The sequence below is a fragment of the Erythranthe guttata genome, chromosome 9, assembly GCF_056151865.1.
Source record: "Erythranthe guttata isolate IM_541 chromosome 9, IM_541, whole genome shotgun sequence".
In the NCBI taxonomy this organism is placed as follows: domain Eukaryota; kingdom Viridiplantae; phylum Streptophyta; class Magnoliopsida; order Lamiales; family Phrymaceae; genus Erythranthe; species Erythranthe guttata.
In genome coordinates, this window is record NC_142541.1 from 15,347,997 (window position 1) to 15,373,162 (window position 25,166).

Sequence of the window (25,166 nt, forward strand, 5' to 3'; positions counted from 1 at the left end):
TTCCCCCAACACAAGCCACACACAAAACGCACACACAATTTAAATAGAGGCAAGATTTTTTTATAAAACTTCAGCACATATTTCACTAGATAACCGAGCTTCTTTGTTTTCGTATTATACGTTCTGATTTTCCTAAAAAAACAAGTAGGCGCAACTCAATGGAATGGATTACGCCGAGTACTCGGATTCACCGCCTCCTCTCCAAGCTCCACCGTCTGGAAGAAGAACTGAAGCCGAGAGCTTGCCCTTCCCGAAGAGATCAGATACGATTACCACAACGAATCTTGCCCACTAGCAGACCGAATCATCCGATCTACTGTTCAAGAGCTGTGCAATTTTCAGTCCAATGTTGCCCCTGCTCTATTGGGGTTTGACTTCGACCACAACTCTGTCAAGGTGACACGATTTACTTCTTGTTCTTCCATTTTTCCGTTATCTATTTTGTGGTTTTGTTTAAGTGATTGATGATACCTTTTGGGGGCTGCATTAAGGTTGTGTTTGATACGATTAAACACTGAATGTTCAATGCTGAATTTATAGTTGAATGGTTAAGAGTTGTGTCTGAATACTGAATGTTAAACGATTAAGCTCGTTTGATAGTTTAAGATAAATAATGTATGAATAATATTATGTTACTGTTTTAACCTTGGCTAAATACTAAAATATTTGTTAATTGAATTATTATAGACATATATGTATAAATATAATTTTTTAGCATGATTAACTAAATTAGAAAAATACGAAAATATTCCACACAAATTATTCTACATCTCTTAAAAGAAGTTCTATGAACAAAAATAATATTTGGCTTGAAAGTTGAAACCTCCATGTAGACTCTTCAAAAACAATTAACGCATATAATATTTTGTTAAGACAAACATGGAATTTACATACGAATTTTGTTAAAATAAATGAAAGAATTTTGTTAATATACATTAGAAATTGAGTTTAATATTTAAGAGACAAATTGATAAATGGATAGAATAAGTCAAATGGATATAATATAAATAATAAATCTATTCAAAAGTGGAGAAACACTTTGAGGAAACAAAAAGGGTATTGCGCGAGGTAGCAATAACGAGGGTAGTGAGGGTACAATTCTCATTCATTTTTGTACTTATTCGCTCAGCATTGATTTTCTAGCTGAATAGTTCAGATCCTTTCGGAACCATTCAGCTATTGCTACCAAATGCTTAACGAATAGCAAAGTTGTCAATAAGAGGCTCATTAAGACCAATCAAACAGGCCCTAAATCAGATTTTGTGGAAGTGACTAATTTATTCATCTCACGATAAGATCTCCTTTGCTTTTTTTTTTGGGGGGGACAAAACTTCTTCGAGTTTTCTACTGGATTCTACGGTTGGATTATTCAACATTTAGTGATTTTGTTACTTGTTTATGCATGAACTCGTTGGTTCAGTTATTACTTGACTTTTACTCAAGGGTTTAGTTAATCTTGTGGATATCTCTGCTGTTTTTTCTATGTTTTGGGAATAAATTCTCTGTAGTTTTCTACTAGATTCCGAGGGTTTTGGTTTGCTCAACACTTCTGTGTAATTGCATTACTGATTGGGCATGGGTACTTTCATTCATTTTGTATTCGAGGTTTTGATGCATTTGACAACAGAGTAATTGTGTCATACCATGCAGTTTTGCTTCGAGAAGAATATTAATAGTCTAATTTTTATATTATTAATTCAGACATGGATTGTGTATGTATTGTCTAACCTATATGCACTACCCATTAAATTTAAATATCTTGTGATCTTTCGAGTTCTAGACTGGCGGCCCATTCTATCCTCTGTTCAGTACTGGTAGGAAAGTCAGCAAAGAAGATATTCTACCTGAAGCTAATAGACTTCTTCAAGGTCATCTTGCCGAAAGTACAATTGACAAATTTAAACCAACTTTGTGGAGGTAATCAATTTAATCATCTGATAGAATATCTGTTGTTTTTTCCTTTTTCACGTTTGACACTTTTTGGAGGCATAAGTTGTTCTAATTTTCTACTAGATTCTACGGTTGGTTTATTCCTTTTGTAATTTCGTTACTTGTTTGTTCATGAACTCTTTGGTCAGTTTTTAATCGAGTTTTACTCAACGTCTAGTTCACTGTGAGGAGAAAATTTAAGCTGTTTATTCATTGTGATGGGACTTTTGCAGTTTTTTTATTTTTTGGGAATGAACGAACTCGTTGTAGTTTAACACCATTGTGTAGTTTTTACTCGATTTGTTCGAGGTTTTCATTATTTCACTTGATTTTCTTATGGAATTCAGAAGTTGATATTTTTTAATGAATTTAATGTCGTGGTACTGTGACAACTCTTTGTTATTTGATTATACCTATTCAACTGCTAGTGAGTAAGAGGTTTCCTTAATGACTCGCCATGCTATCGCAGCAACATCGGAGGTGGTTCTAGCTTCAACAGCAGCAAGGGGGGCCAATCTAGTGGCAGCAGAAGGCGCGGCCGATCTTGTGGCGGTAGAAAGGGGAGGCGATCTACATGTGGTGGTCAGAGGAGTTCTGCTGCTGGTGTTGGGGACAGTTTTGATGGCGATGGCGGTGAAGATGGTAACAGGGGTGGTGGTGGCAGCGAGAAAAAGGCACATGGTGACGATAAAAATGATAGTGAAGATGTAAACAAAAAGGAAAAATTGAAGATGCTCAAAAAACATTGGAGCAATATATGGTCTTCCTCACGTAAGTTGGCCTTTGGCCTACCACTGATTTTATAAATGACATGTCAAACTGAAAGGAAGGTGAAGGGGACTTCAAGGAATGATTAAAAGATTTTTCAGCGAATGATAAAAATGTACATAAAGTGGTAAATTCCAAGGCTTATCAAGCCGCGTTGAAAGGTACAAATACTGGATCCTCCTCCACCGGCTTAGGTAAGAAACAAGATAAAAGAAGGTCGTCAGCTAATGATGATGGCTGTTCAAAACCCAAGTTAAACCTAGAGTGAACAATTTTGTAATGAGAAAAACAGCATAATCAATCTTTATTTGTTTAAAAGGTTTGATTATGTTGTTTTTCTGACCAAACAACAAAGCTCCACCGGCACATTTTTCCACAATCTGCACGCAGTTAAGCGAGATGCTGCCCCTGCTCTATCAAGGCTCGACTTCCACGACCTCTCTGACAAGGTAACACAATTTATTTTTCGTTCTTCCATTTTCGGTTCCATGTTTGCATTTTTGTAGAACTGGTTGATAATACATTTTAGGATGAATTGAACTCGTTGGTGGACTATGCTTTCTCGTTCTCTAGAATTATTTATTAATATATATTTTTTTTTAATAATTATTTAAATTGGGAGGGGTCGCGTTTTTGTAATTTCAGAGTTTCGACCGGGCCTTGTTAAGGTCAAATGTCCGACAACTAACAGAAAGGACCACATTGATAGAAATTTTGAAGTGCATGAGGAGAAATCGATGCTATCAAGAGTAAAATGGGTAAAGTGATAGCGAACCAACATAAAATGGGGAAAGTGGAATTTATTCCACCCAAAAAAAAAATTAATCTCTAGAATGTATTTAGAATTATGGAATGATCTAGAGAGTGACCAATAACTATATGATTAAATCAATCACCATTATTCATTAAAGATGGAGTAGTATAAATACGAGTAGATCGTGTATTATCAACCATACCAATCTAGTAGAAGACTAGTCTTCTACTAGATTGGTTTTAGTCGTCGAAGTGTTAATACACAAACATACCGATCTAGTCGAAGACTAGAACCAACGAGTTCAATTCATCCCCAAAATGTATTATCAACCAATTCTACAAAAATGCAAACAGGCAACCGAAAATGGAAGACAAAAAAATAAATCGTATTACCTTGACAGAGAGGTCGTGGAAGCCAAGCCTTGATAGAGTAGGGGCAGCATCTCACTTAACTGCACTTAACTGCGTGCATAATGTGGAAAAATGTGCCGGTGGAGCTCTGTCGTTCGGCCAGAAAAAACAACATAATCAAACCTTTTGAACAAAGAAAGATTGATTATGTTGTTTTTCTCATTACAAAATTGCTCACTCTAGGTTTAGCTTCTTTTGATCTATCATCAACAGCAGGCCTAGTTTTTCTCTTCTTGGGTTTTGAGCAGCCATCATCATTAGCAGACGGCCTTCTTTTTTCTTGTTTCTTACTTAAGCCGGTGGAGGAGGATCCAGTATTTGGACATTTCAATGCGGCTTGATAAGCCTTGGAATTTACCACTTTATGTACCTTTTTATTATTCGTCGAAAAATCTTTTAATCATTCCTTGAAGTCCTCTTCACCTCTTTTTTAGTTTGACATGTCATTTATACAATCAGTAGTAGGCTAACTTAGGTGAGAAAGACCATTTATTGCTCTAATATTTTTTCAGCATTTTCAACTTTTCCTTGTTTCACATCTTCACTTTCATTTTTATCGTCACCGTGTGCCTTTTTTCCGCTGCCACCATCACCCCAGTTACCATCTTCATCGCCACCACCAGCAGAACTGCTCTGACCCCCACCTGCAGATTGCTTCCCCTTTCTGCCGCCACTAGATCGATCGCGCCTTCTGGCGCCACTAGATTGGCCCTCTTGCTGCTGCTGCTGCCAGAACCACCTCCGATGTTGCTGCGGTAGCATGGCGAGTCATTAAGGGAAACCTCTTTCTCACTAGCAGTTGAATGGATAGAATCAAATAACAAAGAGTTGTCACTGTACCACTACATTAAATTCACTAAAAAAATATCAACTTCTGAATTCCATAAGCAAATCAAGTGAAATAATGAAAACCTCGAACAAATCAAGTAAAAACTACACAGTGGAGTTAAACTACAGCGAGCGAGTTCGTTCATTCTCAAAAAGTAGAAAAACAGCAAAAATCCCATCACAATGAAAAAACAGCTTAAATTTTCTCCTCATAATGAACTAGACATTGAGTAAAACTCGATTAAAAACTGACCAAAGAGTTCATGAGTTCATGAACAAACAAGTAACGAAATCACAAAAGGAATAAACCAACCATAGAATCTATTAGAAAATTAGAACAATTTATGCCTCCAAAAAGTGTCAAACGTGAAAAGGTAAAAAGGCAACATATATTCTATCAGGATATCCTATCAAGAGATGATTAAATTGATTATCTCCACAAAAGTTGGTTTAAATAGGTTCACAACACACACAGTCCATTTTTGAATTAATAATATAAAAATTCTTCACGAAGCAAAAGTGCATGGTATGACACTATTACTCTGTTGTCAAATGCATCAAAACCTCAAATAAAAAAATGAATGAAAGTACTCATGCCCAATAGTAATGCAATCACACAGAAGTGTTGAGCAAACCAAAACCCTCGGAATCTAGGAGAAAACTACATAGAATTTATTTCCAAAACATAGAAAAAACAGCAGAGATTCTATCCACAAGATTAACTAAACCCTTGAACAAAAGTCAAGTAATAACTGAACTAACGAGTTCATGCATAAACAAGTAACGAAATCACAAAATGTTGAATAAACCAACCGTAGAATCTAGTAGAAAACTCGAAGAAGCTCTGCTACCAAAAAGTATGAAACGTAAAAAAAAAAAAAAAAAAAAAAAAAAAGCTAAAGGAGATCTTATCATGAGAGGAATAATAAGTCACTTCCACAAAATCTGATTTAATGCAGCCCCAAAAGGTATCGTCAATCACTTAAACAAAACCACAAAATAGATAACGGAAAAATGGAAGAACAAGAAGTAAATCTTGTCACCTTGACAGAGCAGTGGTCGAAAGTCAAACCCCAATAGAGCAGGGGCAGTATTGGACTGAAAATTGCACAGCTCTTGAACGATAGATCGGATGATTCGCTCTGCTAGCGGGCAAGATTCGTTGTGGTAATCGTATCTGATCTCTTCGGGAAGGGCATGCTCTCGACTGCAGTTCTTCTACAGCTTCTCATCAGACGGTGGAGCATGGAGAGGAGGCGGTGAATCCGAGTACTCGGCGTAATCCATTCCATTGAGTTGCGCCTGCTTGTTTTTTAGGAAAATCAAAACGTATAGTACGAAAACAAAGAAGCTCGGTTATCTAGTGAAATACGGGCTGAAGTTTTAAAGAAAATTCCTGTCTCCATTTAAATTGTGTGTGCGTTTTGTGTGGCTTGTGTTGGGGGAATCAACCCATGCCCAATGCAGTAACGCAACCATACAACATACCATTGGAATTCAGCCCCAAAACACAGAAAAACAGCAGAAATTTTCTCCTCAACGAAGTGTTCATACACAAACATACCGATCTAGTAGAAGTATAGAACCAACGAGTTCATTCCTCAAAATGTATCAAACGTGAAAATAAAAACAAAAAACCAGCAGAATTTTATCACGAGATGATTAAATAGGTCACCTCCACAGATGTCGGAAAAATAAATCGGGTCACCTCCACAGAACAATGTGTCCCGACTTTGCTGAACGAAACATCGAAATTGTGGGTATCATCTATCCAATCGGCATAGATTTGATTGGTCTTTTTAAACTTCCACTCCATCAAACACCTTTTGCCTTTTAGTTGCATCTTCTTCGCAATCTTCTTTCCTACTTCGGACAACGATGCTGCATTTTGACGTTTCCAAGCAAATCTCGTACATCTATTTTCCATCTTAGCATAGGCACCGACTTCTTGAAGTTCTGTCCATCAAAAAACTAATCGGTGTAAGAAAGAATAACACCATTAAAGGGAAAGAGATACGAAACAAGTAATCCCACGAGATACAAAACAAGTGATCTACGAATTTTTCATATTTATTAACTGCATACAAGAAAATTCAATTATAAAGCCACTTTGAAAGCAATGTTCCTAAAATAATTAGATTGCTAAGAATTACACTTCTTGAACCTCCACACAAGAAATCGATCAATCATCACATGGATTAATTAGCAGGTCTATTTCAAACACATATACTCGATCGAGCACACAATTTGAAACAGAGTGATCAGCAATTTACGAGAAAAGATTCGTTCACACAAACTACGAAGAAACTCGAGCGAAGAAAATAATCGATAACGAAAACCTTCTCTCCCATGGGCATAGCTACATTTCGCTCCATAAGGACAGTCACCGAACCTCTCCCACTTCATACAGAGCTTCGTTTTCCAAACCGATTTATCGCAGTTTCCACCGTAACTAAAATTCCAGCATCTAATCTGATCACTTCCACTTTCCCTATACAACAAGCCCACATCACTACGAACTCCCTCTTCAATTACATGAAGAAAAGTGCAGTCATCACCAAAAGGGCAAACTACACCACCCGAAAACCAACGACACACTTTCGATTCGTAAACGGAATTTCTCCGACTATCCTCCTCCTCGTTCATACAGTGCACACCAGGTCAGCTGGTCTGTGGAAATTGGAAAATGTTGTCCCCCATCTGTGTGTGTGTGTGTATTGCAGCAATCAAAGAGAATAATCAATCATATTTTTATTTTTTTTCTGGATCAGTTGAACACATTTAATGCTAATAAACTCATAATCGACGATTCATAAATGGTAATTTGTATCTACCTTGGCTAAGAAATGAACTTCTGAATAACTATACTATAAATACCAACAATTTATATACTCGTTGAATCCCTTCTTTTTGTGGAATTTGAAGAACTGATGCAGCAATCGGTGAACTTCTCCGTAATTGGGAACTGTAGGAACCAGCTGATTCTTGATCCATTTTGGCAGCTTTTCCGTCGAGTGGGAAAACCCTCTTTTTGTCGAATCAGAAGCATAACGTGCATCGACCAATAGGATCGCTGCATAATCATTTCTATGCCGAATTGTTCTGCCTACAAATCAAAGAATATCACACCAATCAAGAAAATCACAACTATATATAATAAGAAGCCATACGTACGATCTTCAAGCAGCATGCACTTACCTATCGAAGATTCACAGCTTTCATGCAAAGATTATCGTAATAATCTTTTCCTTTGCCCTTACATTTTTTAAGAACATGAAAACCTGTCTCAGCACACATAGGATTATTACTCGGGATTGTTCGACCAAGGCCTTCAATATGCTTCACTCTTTCCATCAATTCAACATCCGATTGGCTAGGATAGGGCAATCCAACCATTACTATGCATCGACCCACCCCGTCACTGAAGTTGATACGTTCGGATATTTTCCCACCAACAACAGCAAGTAGAATCGCACCATTGCAAGATGCGGGACAATTAACTGCCAAATCATCAATCGTTTGTTTGTATTCTCTCAAGACAGCTTCAACATCTGTACTCTTTCTCGGTTCTCTAAAGATTTGCTTCTTCTTACTAATTCTTGAAAGAATCCCCGATGCCTTCCATGCATCATAGACTCGGCTCTCATAATCAAATGACGAGAAAAATACAACTACACCTTCCGGAACAACTGATACTAGATTAGACAGCATAAGTCCTAGCTCTTCAATCTGCAATTTCAGTCCAAAGTGGAGTTTACGAACAAATAATATTCTACTTAGTATATTGTATTAACCAGAGTGGAAAGTGAGCTTCGTACCATGGTTGGTGAGCTTCTGTTTTTGAAACTAAAATCGAAGGATTGACCCGAAGGTCCATGCTTAACAGCGACGGCAAAATATTTTCAGAAGGAATTATATGACCGCACGAAAAGAATGGTAACTGATGCAGCTGTATTGATGGGAAGAGTCTTTCCTTTGTTTCCTCTATAGGTTGCAAAGTTCCTCCAGCCAATATGATAGCATGAGCTTCATCGACAACCTATCCAAATTAATTGTTTATCGTGATTTTTAAAAAAAATAAAATAAAATCGAAGATAAAATAGATGCAGGGTTAGCAATCAGGCAAACCTCGGAAAATATTTTTTCTCCGGTAAGCATAACATATCGAGACCCTTGATTTGTCAAAAGAATGCGGCGCTAATCTCTTCTAATCATAAACGGGGAGGTAAGAAAATTTTCGTAATATTCATCAAATCCACTTTTATCCAAGGAAACACTTACAAATATACCTTGAATTTAGAAGTGCCGTTTTTCCTATCCTTTTGAATCTCCAAGCACCTCTCATTTACACGAGTCGAATTCCCCAGCTTCAGCACCTCTAAAAGAAAACATTCATCATACTCAAATTCAAACACCTACTATTGCAAAAATCGCAATACAAGCATGTAAACTAGGGTGGGTTAAAAAAAAAAACATTCGCGTACCTTGATTGATGCATAAGTTCTTCCTCGAAGCCAAGCAAACAACCCTCAACTCAGTAGCAAATTTAGTCTTCGTCAGCTCTTTCATAAACTGCGAAATCTGAGAATGTGTCCTGCTACAAAAGTAAACTTTCAACCGAGTCTCCACTTCCTCCTCACCCAACCCATCCAGGCATCCACCTCCTCTTCCTCTTCTTCTCCGCTCGATAAAAAATCCTCCGCTTCACCGTTCTTCGTTTTTCGATTTCCGATCATTTTCTGCATCACTATCATATTCTTCCAATAAAAAAGTCGCATCATCCACCTCATCAACCCCAGTTTTGACCAATCGTCTAACAATTTCTTACGACGAAAGATCATCCTTGTTCAGTCGACCTCACCGCACCAGATTGTGATGAACGAAACCATGGAAGAAGATGGTGGCATGGATAGAATATCGAATCTTCCAGAAGAAATATTGCACTACATATATATTTGAAAAAATTTATGGTCCCGAATTCGTATTATACAGAGATGTTATCTGAAATGTTGTGACACTTGAGACAACATGCAGCGGAAATATAAAGATTAAAAGACAATGCTCAGAATTAAAAATGTTCACAAGTAAAGACTTGTGAACTTGCCCTTTACAGGACGGAAAAATATATTAAAACAGTATTCTAAGAATACAAACAGAAGAGTGCGAAAACTTCTTCCTTATGAATGAATCTTTTTCAAGATCACTCTTACAACCAAATCTAGATACTAAAAGAAAAATATTAAAAATTCTAGATTTCAAAGAATGTACTCGTGAGGAGTACGTAAAGAACTTATGAATGAATCACTATCTTGATCATTCTTACAACCAAGTCTAGAAACATATATACTATACAATCTAGACTACAAAGAATGTACTTATGAGAAGTACGTAAAGAATGTACTCATAAGGAGTACGTAAAGATTGTACTCATGAGGAGTACAAACGACCGATTCTAAAACCACTCTAAAACTCTCGTGAATATTCTTCAGCCCTCGGTTTTTATTTCGTAGAATCGATAATCTTCCTTGAGTATTGAAGTCGGTATTTATAGGCATTCCAAGCATCCACTCCTCAGCCCATGATCTGCAAGAAAACCAACTACAAGAGCACTCAAGAACATGGGTTAGTGGGTTAGTGGGTTAGTTTAAGGAGTTAGAATAATATTCACAATTAAACCCACTTAAGCACTACTTAGCCCACTAAGCACTATACTTAACCCACTAAGCACTATTTATTCCATAACTAAAATTTAGTTTAAAAAATAAGAGAGTTAAAAATAAAACGTGGAAATAATTCACGTGTTTCAAACTCCCCCTTTTTAACTTTCTGATCAAAACTAAATTTTAGCTTAACTCCCCCTGAGTCATTGCTTGAACTCCCCCTGAATTTGACAACCAACATTAACATAAAAGTTCAGAGGGAAAATAAAAACTGAACAAAACCAAGTATTGTTCATTAAAACAAATTAAAGTAGAATATCCAAAGTCTCCTCAGTATCAGCTGCTGCTCCTCTATCACTAGCACTGGATCCACTGCTTTCATCTGCTCCTTGAACTTCACCCTCATTCCTTGCTCCCTCTTCATTGACTCATTGCTCCCTGCCTTTGGCATCCAAAGGATGAGAAGTCCATGCTTCAATCTTCATGACTAGCTTTTTTCTCCCCCTTTTTGATCAGAAAGATCTCTCTGAAGTATTTCCACCATGCACTGATGATAGGTGATCTGAACTAGGGAGTGAGTAAGCTGTTTTAACAAAATAAATCTCGAGAAACAGAAATAAGGATGTCAGGAGTGTTGTCAACATGAGGAGCAACACCTTCAGTACCAAGATTATTTTGACCTGATTCAGTTGAGAGGAAATTATCTCCATTCCAGGGAAGATCTTAAAATTTTGAGAAATCAGAATGGAGTGGATGAGAGAAGGATTTAAAACGATTGCCAGAAAGAGTCTTACAAACTTCAGTAAAATCACCATAATTATCCTCATCAATCACAGTAGGAGTTTGTAAATGAGAGCTGATAATTTTGAAAAAAAAAAAGAATTTCGCACAAATTTTTTTTTTAAAGTTTGGAGAATTTTTCTTTTTAAAAAAAGTTTGTAAATTGGCATAAAAATTCCTTCACAACAGAAAGATCATAAGGACAGGCAACCTCAACTTTGATCAAGAAAAGCAGTGATCATATGCCTATCAAACTCATCATTTGAAAATTTTCTTTTCCTCAATTTGAATCAGATTCAAAATAAAATATATAACTGAAAGCATTGTTTTACCTCAAAAGGAGTTGACAGTTCATTCCCATCCAAGTCTAGCTCTTCTTCTTCTGAAGATTCCTCTTCTTCTGAGTCTTCAAGTTCATCTGGTATGCATGCTGGCTCAGGTGATGCAACAGGTGGAGCAGCATCTTCTTCCATCTGAGATGAGTCCTCGGAAGAATCACTATCTGACTCTGAGGATGGTAAATTCTTGCGGAAAAAAAGCAATGGGAACTTCCCAGCTGTCATCACTTTTCTCTTCTTCTTCAGCCTGGGAAGGTGGTGCATCCACTTGAACAGCTGCCTTTGCTAGAATTTCCAGAGGATCTTCATGAGGAGCTGAAGGTGTTTCTTCAGTAGTGGTAAAGTCCTGAGCATTAACAGTGGGAATGTCAACATGCTCGGCAGAGGACATCCCTGAAAAATCAGGCATTTCTTCATCCTGGTAGGGAGCAGCATCCTCAGCAGCATTCTGAGGAACATTTGTTGAAGCAGTAGGTGCAGCAGCATCTTCTGGAGCATGTGCAGCAACACCTTCAGAGACAGGTGCAGCAACACCTTCTGAAACAGGTGCAGCAACACCTTCTGAGACAGGTGCAGCAACACCTTCAGGAACAGAATGTTGAGAGGCTGTTGTTGCCATGCTGGGCTGCGACGTCTCCCCCTGAGTTGATGCTGGGGAAGGTGAGTTGTTGGATGAAGACTCAGAGGAGCTGGAGGACAAGGCTTGAGCCTGTGGTGCAACAAAGGTAGGATCCCCTGCTTCGTCATCAGTTTCTTCATCTACCAGATGAAGACCTCTTCGTGGGTTTGACTGGACTGGAGTGCGGCCACCTCTGCTTCCTCTTCTTCCACCTCTGCTTCCTCTCCGGGGAGAGTTTTCTCCTCTCCGGCGTTGTGGCACCGCAGTGTTCAGATCTGGAAAGGGGTTTGTGCGCTTGGACCGGCGCGTTGGAAACCTTCCGGCGGTGGAAGAGGGACCCGCAAAATCAAAATTGTCTGGGTCAATCGGGTTCAGCTCATCTCCGGGCTCAATGTAACTGATTGGAACAGCTTCAAAGTTGATTGGATGAACGATGATGGCCAGATTTGGGTCTGCTGGTACAGGTGCTGCAGCATCGTTGTGGACATCACCATCGGCGGCTGGAGGAGGATTTCTAGGTGGGGATGCCATGATACAGTAGATAGAGGAAAAAATAGCTTCTTTGTGCTTTTGATTTTTGAGTGTGAGATTTTTGAGAAAAGAAGCACTAAATTTATAAGCCCTAATTTTTGTTGAAGAAAGAAAGAAAAAATTGAAGTGGAGAAGGTGAAGAAGTGGTGTCCGTTTTTCTTGGAGAAAGTGTGATTAAGGAGAATAACATTTCCTTGGCAGTTTAAAATAAAAACGTGACACATGGCACAATAAGGAGTGGAGTTAGTGGAAAATAAGGAATTAACCCATGTACCCATGACCCATATAAATAGGGATAATTAAAATGAAAAGAGAAAAATCAATAAAACCGTAGCACTCAAGAAATATTCACAATTAATAGAAAAATACATTTATTAATGATTAATAGTGAGAAAAATTCGCTGACAGGCATAGACACTATTATATATATATATATATATATATATATATATATATATATATATATATATATATATATATATATATATATATATATATATATATTTTTTTTTTTTTATTTTTATTTTTATTTTTTTTTTAAATATATATATATAAACTCTTATTTTCAAGTCAAACAATTCACATGGAACATGATCAAGTGTTCAGTTTGAAGGTTCCTCAGTTACTAAGATATGACTATCAAAATAGATGAGTTTGACTTATGTGAGTGTAGTTATTGGCTAAATGTTTACATGAAGCATGATCACGTTTCAAGGTGAAAGACTTCCAGTTACTGATTTAGAAAATAATACATCACAGTGAAGTCATTATTTAAAGAAGCTAAGCTTCAGTAAATTATGTTGCAGCTTAAGATATTTGATGAGGTGCTGCAACATTTTTCAGGACATGTTTATTGAGTACACATCCCGAGAGATTTTCTAAGTTTAGAAAACCTCTCATAATCTAATGCCTTTGTAAAGATGTCAGCCAGCTGATCTTCTGTAGGAATGTACTTTAAGCACACTATATTTTTCTCAACTATATCACGAATAAAATGATGTTTAATATCTATGTGTTTAGTTCGTGAGTGTTGAACGGGATTTTTTGAAATGTCAATAGCACTTGAATTATCACAATATATGGTCAAGGTATCACTGGTTAACCCATAATCTCCCAACATTTGTTTCATCCAAATTAGTTGACCACAACACCCTCCAGCAGCTACATATTCTGATTCAGCTGTTGAAAGAGATACACAGTTTTGCTTTCTACTAAACCAAGAAACTAGATTATTCCCCAAAAAGAAACATGCACCTGATGTGCTTTTTCTGTCACTAATATCCCCAGCCCAATCAGAATCACTAAAGCCTATCAAGTTTGTATTTGTGTCTTTGAAAAACTGAATCCCTAAGTCTACTGTACCTGCAACATACCTAATAATCCTCTTCACAGCTTTAAGATGGGTGACCTTGGGATTTGCTTGATATCTGGCACACACACAAACACTAAACATAATGTCAGGCCTGCTTGCTGTTAGATACAGAAGGCTTCCAATCATGCTTCTGTAGAGAGTGCTGTCGACATCTTCTGCAACATCATCCTTAGACAGTTTTTGGCTGGATCCCATTGGAGTTTTCATGTGCTTGGCTGATTCCAACTCAAACCTTTTAACCAGGTTGAGAGCATACTTCTTCTGATTCACAAACATTCCTTCACCTGTCTGTTTGATTTGGAGTCCTAAGAAGTAATTCAACTCCCCTACCATACTCATTTCAAAAGTGTGAGACATTGAATCTACAAAAGACTGTAAAAGGTTAGCACAAGTAGAGCAAAAAACAATATCATCAACATATATATGAACACTAATGATATGATTATTAGTTCTTCTAACAGATAGGGTTCTGTCTGCCTCTCCTCTGTTGAACTGTATTTCAAGTAAGAAGTCTGTGAGTCTTTGATACCAAGCTCTAGGAGCTTGTTTAAGACCATACAGTGCCTTCTTAAGCTTGAAAACATGATTAGGCTTGGCAGAATCTTCAAAACCCTTGGGCTGTTCTACATATGCTTCCTCATTTAAAACCCCATTCAGAAATGCACTTTTGATATCCATCTGATACAATTTGATTTTAAGAAAACAGGCTATAGCAAAAAGTAACCTAATAGATTCAATTCTAGCTACTGGAGCAAAGGTTTCATCAAAATCTATACCTTCAATCTGAGTATAACCTTGTGCTACTAACCTAGCCTTATTTCTAACAACTGTACCTTTTTCATCAGTTTTATTTTTGAAGATCCACTTAGTTCCTATCACATTTACATGACTTGGTCTGGGAACTAAGTACCAAACATCATTCCTGATGAACTGATTCAGCTCTTCATGCATTGCATTAATCCAAAACTCATCCTTCAGTGCTTCTGCAATATTCCTTGGTTCGACTGAAGATACAAAGCAAGTAGTTCCAGTTAGTGTACATTCAGAAGATAAATTTGCAAATCTTACCATATCTCTGTAATTCACTCTCTCTTTTCTTCTGGTCCTTATCCCATCAAAGATATCTCCTACAACTTGAGTCGATGGGTGATTTTTCTGGATTCTACTTGATGGTTCCTTTCTGCAGACATCATGAGTTGGCTGCAGTTCAGCTTCTGTGCTCTCTGTAGGAAGTATTGAGTCAGATGTGGTAACACTTGGCTCAACACCCTCTTCTCTTGATACTGGACTGTTTATATCTGGAGCATCTGTGGCAGTAGTGTCTCCTCCTGTTGTTTCTCCTTCAGCAATCAGATCATCAACTTCATCTTCAGCTGTTTTACTGCGGAGATCAGCAAAGTCATCAAATACCACATTTACAGATTCAATAATGGTTTGAGTTCTTAAGTTATATACTCTATAAGCATGACTGTTATTAGAGTATCCCATAAACAAACTCAAATCACTTTTTGAATCAAATTTAGCTAGATGATCTCTATCATTTAGGACATAGCAAACACATCCAAACACATGCATGTATTCTAGACCAGATTTTTCTCTTAAAAAATACACCAAAGTATATCTTGAAAAATCATCAACACACACAAATACATATTTTTTACCACCTAGGCTTTCTACCTCTATAGGACCCATAAGATCCATATGTACAAGTTCAAAACAAATGGTGGTACCAACGGGTTGTAACACTTTGTGTGGTACTCTAGTTTGCTTTCCCTTCTGGCACATTCCGCATATAGGAATGTCCTTGATCTTGAGATCAGGAATTCCTCTTATGGCATTGTACTTGTTGAGCAGCTTCAGATTTTTGAAGTTTGTGTGCTCTAGTTTCGGGTGCCACAGCTCTACTTCACTTACTCTTGAGCTCTTGCATGAGATGGTGTCACCTGTTTGATAGCAATTATCCATTGATCTGGAACCTGTAAGTACACAATGATTTTGATTATCAAACACAGAACAACAGTATTTATCAAATTGAACACGCAGATCATCATCACACAATTTACTAATACTGATGAGATTTGACCCCAATCCTTCAACATGTAAGACATTTGAAAGTTTTGGAAGTCCCTCAAGACTGAGTGTTCCACGTCCAACCACTTTGCCTTTAGCTCCTCCTCCATAGGTTACACGTCCTCCATTGAGTGTATAGTAGTTTGATAGAAACTCTTTAGTTCCAGTCATGTGCCTAGAGCATCCACTATCAAAGTACCATGAACCTGAAATGTTAGCATTTAAAGAAGTGTATACTGCTTTGCACATAAGTTTACCTTTGGGAGTCCATATTCTACACTCCTTTTTGGTAAATTCTACATTTTTCTTGGAGGTGTTCCCTGGAGTGCTGTGACTCATCCTGTACAACATTTTGTCACTACTTAGTTTCTCACAAAATGGACGGGTATGTCCTGGTGAGAAACAGTCATGACAAATGTATCCCCTTATTCTGGACTCTGAAGTGGTGACTGTGGAATTTCTGCATTCTTTTCCATTTGAACCCTTCTCTTTTACAAAGACAATCTCCTTCTTCTTTACTGGCTTGTGTTTCTTCACTTGGTTTTTGAACCCTAGACCTTCATTTTTGTGGTACTTCTCCAGTGACACAATCTCTTTGAGTTTAGTTGTGTCGGTATTCATCCTCTTGATTGCTAGAGTCGCTTCTTTGAGTTCATCTTTCACCTTTGCCAGTTCAAGATCCTTCTTGGTGATATCAACCTCCAAATGAGTGATTGTTTCTTTGAGAGAAGGATTTTCCTTGTTGACTGCATCTAGAGCATGAGTCTTCTTCTCCAAGTCACTGAACAATTTCTTGTACATTTCTTCCTCATCACTAACTGCTTCATTACTGGGTTCTGCTGCATTCAAAGAAATAGAGTTTAAACATGTATAATGATCAGTATTTAACTCAGAAATTTCAGTTACTGAAAGTGTTTCAGAAGGTGTTGCAGCATCCAGAGGAACTCCTTGTGATTCTGTTTCAGAAGTATTTCCAGTGATATATCTGACAGAGAGAGCTTGTTTAGAGGATTGCTGTTCCTCTGTCTGTTCAGGTTGTTCTTCCTCCTCATCACTGACAGCACAAATCAAACTCATTCCTCTCCTTCTCAAGGTATTTGCACATTCATTAGCATAATGTCCAAATCCTGAACAGGCCCTGCATTTAATATGATCCAAGTTAGGTGGTTCAGAATTTGAACGAATAAAAGAAGAATTTTTTAAATTGTTTTGAGAAGGTGTTTGAGGAAATGTTCTCTGTGGAATAGATCTGTTCCGGGGCTGAGTTTGTCGATTTTGTGGAGACCCTTCTGAAAATAACTGCCTGGGCTTGATTCCACTTCGTCTGTACGCCCTATTGAATTTCTGAATCTGAAATGCCACATTGTTGAGGCATTCTTCTGCATCATCATCATATTCCGGAGCAACTTCTTCCTTTTCTAGTTCTGTCTGGAGTGCATTTGATAGATCGTCTGATGTCCACCGTAATTCTGGTGTTGGAAATACATCCACATCCGCATGTGTGATAGTTGGTGGCTTCCATCGAGTAAGAATAGATCTCCAGGCTTTGATGTACGCCCTCATCTCGACTTTCCAGTAGGTGTAGTTTGTGCCATCAAGTACAGGAGGTCGCATAGAAGCAGTCATCTGAGTATCCATCACGAATTCGTTTCTGAAAAAAATAGGAACAAACACTTAGTATACGTCAAGTGTTGGCTCTTGATGCCAATTGAAAAAATTTATGGTCCCGAATTCGTATTATACAGAGATGTTATCTGAAATGTTGTGACACTTGAGACAACATGCAGCGGAAATATAAAGATTAAAAGACAATGCTCAGAATTAAAAATGTTCACAAGTAAAGACTTGTGAACTTGCCCTTTACAGGACGGAAAAATATATTAAAACAGTATTCTAAGAATACAAACAGAAGAGTGCGAAAACTTCTTCCTTATGAATGAATCTTTTTCAAGATCACTCTTACAACCAAATCTAGATACTAAAAGAAAAATATTAAAAATTCTAGATTTCAAAGAATGTACTCGTGAGGAGTACGTAAAGAACTTATGAATGAATCACTATCTTGATCATTCTTACAACCAAGTCTAGAAACATATATACTATACAATCTAGACTACAAAGAATGTACTTATGAGAAGTACGTAAAGAATGTACTCATAAGGAGTACGTAAAGATTGTACTCATGAGGAGTACAAACGACCGATTCTAAAACCACTCTAAAACTCTCGTGAATATTCTTCAGCCCTCGGTTTTTATTTCGTAGAATCGATAATCTTCCTTGAGTATTGAAGTCGGTATTTATAGGCATTCCAAGCATCCACTCCTCAGCCCATGATCTGCAAGAAAACCAACTACAAGAGCACTCAAGAACATGGGTTAGTGGGTTAGTGGGTTAGTTTAAGGAGTTAGAATAATATTCACAATTAAACCCACTTAAGCACTACTTAGCCCACTAAGCACTATACTTAACCCACTAAGCACTATTTATTCCATAACTAAAATTTAGTTTAAAAAATAAGAGAGTTAAAAATAAAACGTGGAAATAATTCACGTGTTTCAATATTCTATTTCATGTTGAAAAGGGAGGCAACTAAAACTTGCGTCTTGTCGAAATCATGGCGTCGTGTTTGGACCAATCGGCTAACAATTTCTTACGACGAGAGATCATCCTTATTCAGTGGACCAGATTATTCATCTCCCGTGTGACCAACTCATTACAATCACACCTCGATCACAAACATCGTATAGAAGAGTTTCAACTTGTTTTCACCAACCGTTCCGAACTAATCGATCATTTCACATTTCGAAAAGTGGATTCCGATGCTCACATCTATTCGTGTCAAGGAGTTGTTTCTTTGTGTTCTCCCCGGACCTTCTTCGTCCTACCTTGATCTCCCCTCCGTTTTCTTCATGAGTTTACATCTCTTTCGTCGCAAGTTGGGCCAAAAGAATATTCCGATGCTCTTTGGTGGTCGTCTTAAAGTACTTCGCCTACGCTATGTGAACTTCACGGACAAACATATTTTCATAGATTGTTGATGATTGATAATAATAAAGCCATGCATGCATGCACCTGTTTGTGGAGAATTTGAAATTAACAAAAACGACATCGTTTTTGGCCAACCGGGCCGCTTGAAATAATTTACATGGGCTTCAGTAATTTTGATTAATTGGCCCGATTAAGATGCTAGCCTATGATCCAATTAGTATTAATTTCAGCCCATTTATAATTAAATATTTCAGAAATATTCTAATATTTCTTTCTCAAATTATGAATACAGACTTGGGGGCCTTTTGCTTTTAAAGATGGGATTGAATGGGATAGGATTAGTCCCCTTGGATTGCACTGTTGGAATTGATAATTTTGGACTCAATGTCATGTTAGGTATGATAGACAAATACATTCGGATTAAGTTCAATTTGATTAATGTCATCTTAGGTTTGCAGGACACAATTGGATTGATGCGTGAAGTTACAAAATTGCCCTTAGAATATACTTAAAACATGTTCTTCTCCTTCTTTGTCTGGAATAAGTTCTTCTGCAACTTATTATGATAAATTAATTATTCCTCCAACATTTTTGCTATAGACCCACACCTCATTCCTAGAACAACTTTGAATTTCTATTTATTTATTCCTCATAGAAAGATATTTGAAAATAATTTATTCTGTGAACATATAACAAAAATATATACACAATGACATTTTCATTAAACTTGAAATGATAATCTGTAAAATTCTATTACGATAACAAAAAGAAGTTTTACTATATTTGGCTGACCAATATGATATATACCCTCACTGGTACCTCACTGGTAAGAGTTTTAAATTTTCTGACAAAGAAAAAAAACTAGGAATTCTTTCACTTCCCGTCCCTTCACTCATTCATCTGAGATTACCGCCTCATTTTTTATTATCATGTTTCTTCATTCCTGTCAACAAATTAAAGACAATAAAACTCAGTACATTGTATCTGAAAAAAAATGTTAGTAATTTTTTTCTTGGATGTTATTCTTTTCCATTATGCAATTAATAAAAATTGGCTTTATCAATGTCTATTTTTCCACTTTCTCCCTTCTGACATTGTTTTTGAGAGAATGCTTTTGCTATCACGAACATGTAGTGCACCATTCCAATTATTCATTTAAAAGTTATGTACATATTACCAAGATAAGAACATGCACAAAAATGTAGATTATGATAGCTTACATTAGAGCCTGAAGAGGTTTAATGGAAAATGCAGCAAGCAAATCCTCTAAGTTAGGTAATTTACTGAGTTCATCCTAAGAAAATAAGAAAAAAACTATATAAATAAGAGGAAATCAAATGAATAGTAGTAAGAAACAAGGAGGTATTAAGAAAGGAAAAAAAAACCAAGAGAAAAAAACACATAAGAAAAGGCATAGTACCACCAACTGAGATTCATCTTTAGAATGACGAGCGACCTCAGAGTATGACATCTCCAGCCTGTCCACATGCTTCTCAATCACACTTGAATCTTCTGGATTGTTGATTGATAATAATAAAGCCATGCATGCATGCACCTGTTTGTGGAGAATTTGAAATTAACAAAACGACATCGTCTTTGGCCAACCGGGCCGCTTGAAATAATTTACATGGGCTTCAGTAATTTTGATTAATTGGCCCGATTGAGATGCTAGCCCATGATCCAATTATTATTAATTTCAGCCCATTTATAATTAAATATTTCAGAAATATTCTAATATTTCTTTCTCAAATTATGAATACAGACTTGCTGTTTCCCCCCCCCCCCCCCCCCCCCCTCTCTCTCTCTCTCTCTCTCTCTCTCTCTCTCTCTCTAATGCTTTAAAAATTATTTATCTGAAAATAATAAATATCATAGTTAGTGTTAACAATTATAGAAGCTAGATAAATAAAATTCATCCTCAAAGAGTCAATTTCTCAACCATTATCATTAATTAATTAATTCTCATTAAAAATCAATTATCTAAAATTCGCATTATTATTTGAAAAAATAATGAAAATTATGATCGTCACGAAAATATATTTGTTATAAGTTTCGAGTTACGATTTGAGAGATATTAAAAATAAAAGAAAGAGTTATAAAAGGATAGTTAATTAGATGGGTCTCTCCTTCCTAAGATAAGAATCGAGGTATTTAATTTTAATTGGAAATTAAAATTAGACTTGTAGAAGGATTTATAAAGCTTATAAATAGAGGACGTCGCCTGATTTTCATAATCTCACGTCTACTCTCACGTTATTCTTCACTTTTCTCTTCTTTTAAATTACTTTTGATACTTTTGACAGCGATTAAAGAGCTTGGGTAATCAAATCTCGTTTGCGATCTAAAGAGTTGGGTATGTAATTAAATCTCGTTAATTAATAGAGAACCTAGGTATGTAATCAAATAATAGGATTAATTTAACTTGATTCGCATGTTTTATTTGAATTTATTTAAACACATGATCTAAAGCATATTAATAGATTATGGCTTATTGAATAGTTCATAAAATTTGCATGTTCAACGGGTATGTAATCAAATCTCATTAATTAGTAGGATTAATTTATTTAATTACTTGATTACTTGATTTTGCATGTTTTATTTGAATTTATTTAAGCATGCTAATAGATTATGTCTCATTGATGAATTTATTATTCATAAAATTTGCACGATAGAAAAATTTTCTCTAGTTCAGCCGTATGCATGTAGATCCCAATAATTCATTTGTATGTTATTAAATTCAACATAATCTTCTAGATTTCATGGAACGATCTCTAGTTTGTACTCGTTTTGTGCAAAAATGCAGATTTTGATGTACCACAATCTAATATTTACAACCCAAAAAACACATTTAATGATTATATGCTTCAAAACGTAGAGCTTGAATGAGATATGGGTAGGGCTCGAATGGGATATGAGATAAAACGAGATAAAACGAGTACAAACTTGAGAATATTTCATATAATTTTGAAGATTTCACTAAATTTGACTCCACAGTGGTGGTAGTGTAAGAAAGATTTATAGTTTTTTTTTTTTTTTTTTTTTGTAATTATCCAAATACGAGGGATTTTTTTCGTAATTTGACCATCTAGCTTATTGTATGTTACCCTATAAATAATTATAAACTTGCGGTTAACTTGTTTTATTTTTTTCAAATAAATAGTTGAAATTTTCATGACTAGGGTTTTAATTAGGCGATGGATGAAAGAGTTGAAGAAGAAGACAGGATATCGAATCTTCCAGAAGAAATACTGTACAACATACTATATTTCATGCCCAAAAAGGATGCAGCTCAAACTTGTGTCTTGTCCAAATCATGGCGTTTTCTTTGGCAAAACAGGCTAACAATTTCTTACAGTGAGGGATCATCCTTATTCAGTGGGCCTCACCGCACCAGATTATTCATCAACGCTGTACAGTCACACCTCAGCAAAGACAATCATCATCGTATAGAGGAGTTTCACCTCGATTTAAATAGTTCCGATTCCGCTTCCCTTCTCGAAAACTGGATCCCAATGCTCAAGTCAATCGGTGTCAAGGACTTTTTTCTTTCTATTGATCTCCATGCACCCGAACCCGAACAACCTTCGTCGTCGTCGTCGTCCTACTTTCATCTCCCCTCCGTTTTCTTTCAAGCCGAATCTCTCACCAGTTTACGTCTCGTTCGATGCAAGTTCCCCCAATACGACCGCATCGTACACTTTCATCGTCTCGAAGTAATTTGTCTACGCAACGTCGAGTTCACCGACCAACATACTATCAATAAGATATTCTCGACCTGCCCTTTGATCACAAGTATTCATCTCGAAGAGTGTAAAGGCTTGCATTTAACGAACATCGACGTATTCCTCAAACATCTCAAGCACTTCACTTTCATTAACAAACAATTCAAAGACGAATTCTGCGGCATTGACATCCTGTCGGTCTCCACTATTGAAACAATCCACATTCATGGCAGCAGTACTCGATTTCGATTTCACGGCCATAATTTTACTTATCTCAAGGAACTGTCTCTAAAGTTCGTGATATACTCCACCGACTCGTTCGACTTTTCTTCATGTTACGAATTCCCACTCCTTGAAAGCTTCGATATTACCGGTTCTGGATTGGAAGATATAAATCTACGTATGCATGCCCCGAAAATATTGCATTTTAAATGTCTAGGGTACAATAGTATCCCATCCATCAGTTTTACTACGCCAATGTCGAGGCAGTGCAGATCGGTTTTGGGCTTTCGGTGTCGTCACCCAGAATCAAACTGGTTCCTCGAGCTAAGTGTACTTCTCCATGCGTTCAGTCAATCTCAAATTTATCTCACTGTTTTTTTAGATCCCATGCCAAACATTCTCAACATCAAACGAGAGGTTATTGATAATATTGATGGTGTTGATGTGGAAGAATTGGGATTAAATATGGTTCATCCGTCTCCGTTTACAACTTTTCTAGACTGTATGTTCAGTATTTTTCGTCCGAGGAACATAGTTCAGCACTCGTACGTGCTAGAGTCTCACATCGAAAGGGATCAAAAGCACCTCACCGAGTTTTTGTGCAACTTCCTAACTATGAAGAGATGGGAATTTACAAGGAAAGAAGATTTGGAGGAAGTAAGGATCGAAAGCTTCGATGCGGATAATCAACAATGGGAACCTGTACTATTGTCGGAATGTGCATTATTGCCGAAGAGTAAAAACCGTGTCCGCTTTCAATTGAAATGGAGTGAAGATGCTAATCGTGACGAGGAGTCCAGTTCTTCTAAGCGTCGCAAGTTGGAATAATTATATAGATACTATTTTTATTTAATGACTTCAAACAAATTCTGAGACAAGTTTTTTTTCCTTTTATTTTTCGTCTGTGTTTTTTGCTTTCCTCTCCATTTTCAATATTACAGGTTATATGTCTCTATTCACATCTCCCATTATTTATAATTGCACGTGCAATATTTATAATTGTTGTATTTCAATAGCCTGTGAGTCGTACGGGTCAAGTTACTAGTTATAGTTACCGACTAATAATGAAGTGGTCAATGAAGTCAACAACTAATTAAGGAGGCGACCACGTTCACTTCCATCAAGGTCTACGAAGGAAAGTTTGCCGGCAACTCGGGCAGGTTAAGTTTCACTGCCATCGAAGAATGGCGAGAGAACGAGAAGATTACTCATTTGCCCCTGTGATGCAAGTACTTGGTGTTGCTTTACCTTTCTCTATGAGTTCTTTGACAATCATTTCTCATGCAATGTTTTGTTCAGTTGGAAAAGTATTATTTCAAAAAAAATGAAAAAAAATTATGGCTGCCTTCGTGGACTATGTTTTCTCGTTCTCTTCAATTTTTTATTAATATTTTTTATTTTTTTAATAATTATCTAAACTGAGAGGGGTCATGTTTTTGTAATTTCAGAGTTTAGACCGAACGTTGTTAAGGTCAAATGTCCGACAATTAACAGTAAGAGCCACATTGATAGAAATTTTCAAGTGCATGGGGGAATCGATGTCATCGGGAGTAGAATGGGTAAAGTAATACCGAACCAAAGTAAAATGGGGAAAGTGGAATTTATCCAAAAAAAATACTCTAGAATGTACCTAGAATTATGGAATGATGTAGAGAGCCACCAATAACTATATGATTAAATCAATCACCATTATTCATAATGATGGAGTAGTATAAATACGAGTAAACCGACTTGACACAACTTACCGTCTTCCGAGGAAGACCGTCGTCGGGCTGAGGAAGACCGGCACCAATAACTATATGATTAAATCAATCACCATTATTCATTAAAGATGGAGTAGTATAAATACGAGTAAACCGACTTGACACAACTTACCGTCTTCCGAGGAAGACCGGCGTCGGGCTGAGGAAGACCGGCGTCGGGCTAGAGGAAGACCGGCGTCGGGCCGAGGCATCATAGGGCCGAGGAATCCAACGTAATATAAGTTGAAAAAAATGTTTAGTATTTGTCATCCAAGCAAAGTAGTTTAGTATTTGTCGTCAAAGCAAAGTAGTTCTGCACTTGTCCATGCGAGACTCTAACAAAGAAATGTATCAAAACAAACTAGATGTGTTTTTGTGCAACTTACTAATAAAGAGTGCATTTACTTACTTATTGATATATTTGACAGTAAT

The 25,166-nt window shown here is 36.8% G+C and overlaps 1 long non-coding RNA gene and 1 pseudogene across 2 annotated transcripts; both read right to left on the reverse strand.

Moving 5' to 3' along the window:
- Positions 1-4,232: 4,232 nt before the first annotated feature.
- LOC105975467 (uncharacterized) lies at positions 4,233-11,602 on the reverse strand (annotated as a pseudogene). The gene is made up of 11 exons (XR_016033383.1): positions 11,462-11,602; positions 10,652-10,791; positions 9,109-9,502; positions 8,979-9,065; positions 8,818-8,886; positions 8,508-8,728; positions 7,884-8,418; positions 7,029-7,795; positions 6,365-6,645; positions 5,733-5,991; positions 4,233-4,703 (listed from the first exon to the last, which is right to left on the reverse strand). The product of XR_016033383.1 is annotated as an uncharacterized LOC105975467 (transcript).
- An 8,137-nt stretch (positions 11,603-19,739) lies between these two features.
- On the reverse strand, positions 19,740-20,567 carry LOC148768206 (uncharacterized). Its single transcript, XR_016033682.1, has 3 exons — positions 20,469-20,567; positions 20,269-20,342; positions 19,740-19,991 (listed from the first exon to the last, which is right to left on the reverse strand). It is a non-coding gene; the product is annotated as an uncharacterized LOC148768206 (long non-coding RNA).
- Between the last annotated feature and the right edge of the window lie 4,599 nt (positions 20,568-25,166).